Here is a 1,120-nt window from a genome sequence, read left to right as displayed (position 1 = left end):
AACAAATATTTCTTCTTCAAAGATTCACGGAACCACTTTCAGAAACTAACATATGTAAACCAAACAATTTCAATGAGATCATTCATTTTAAACTATAAAAAAACTATATTTAAACAGAGTGTTTATATATTTAAACGTTATAGAATATAATTAAACGGAGAACAAAAATATTTAAACCCAGTATGAATAATAGTTAAACCAGAATACTAAAGTTAAACGCTAAATAAAATGTTTAAACATTAAAGACTTATGTTAAACATCGTCCATGATTTATTACCTCTTTTCCATCGAGCGACGACAAGCTCGCTTTTCACCGCCGCTGCTCCTGAAGTACTTTCACCGTAGCACAAAGATCCTTGGGATCTCGCTAAACGGACTTTCTTCCCCGCTCCGGCCACCAGAAACCGACGTTAAGCGCGACCGAGCAACCCTTAATGTACCCTCGTGGTCGGGTCTCTTCCCGCAGATCTATCTTGCACTCGCGCGCCGCTGGAATATCCTCCATAAGCCACTGTCAGGCCGCCCGCGCCCACGCCAGACGCCCCACGGTCGGTAGATCATCGACGTAATCAACGATCCAGCTCGAACCGAGCATGATGTATTTGGGAAGAGGATCGTCCCCCATGAGGTACACCATCGTGAGTTTGACAAAAATTATCTTCTTCTCCCTCCGTCGAACAAGTCGCACTGCAGTGCTCTCGACTGGAGTCTCCGTGCCTCTCGTAGGTCTCGATAGATACCGCCCTTCGAACGCCGACCGGTTTTTCTTCTTCCGAAGACCACCGGCCGCCATCGCAACGCGCACTCAAGAACGAGGGCCACATCTCGAGGTCTCGAAACTCAGCAGCTTTTCCCGATCCTCGAATTTATCGTGCGACCATCGCATCTTTTGCAAAAGAGAATCAAGAAGGGCCCTCTCTGGTATATGGCTTCCACCAAATAACGCCGCAAACGGTGTCCTTCGAATAATCTCCCAAAGTGTCGAGGGGTCATGTTAACTTTCAATTCACCTAAGGTCTCCACAACCGTGCTCAAATAGCAACGCCCATTAACTAGGTCGACCGCCATAATCACAAGCTCGCGATAATAACAACACATTCAACACGCAGATCGACAAAAA

The sequence above is a fragment of the Dioscorea cayenensis genome, chromosome 9, assembly GCF_009730915.1.
Source record: "Dioscorea cayenensis subsp. rotundata cultivar TDr96_F1 chromosome 9, TDr96_F1_v2_PseudoChromosome.rev07_lg8_w22 25.fasta, whole genome shotgun sequence".
Classification (NCBI taxonomy): domain Eukaryota; kingdom Viridiplantae; phylum Streptophyta; class Magnoliopsida; order Dioscoreales; family Dioscoreaceae; genus Dioscorea; species Dioscorea cayenensis.
This window is presented reverse-complemented; position numbering follows the sequence as displayed.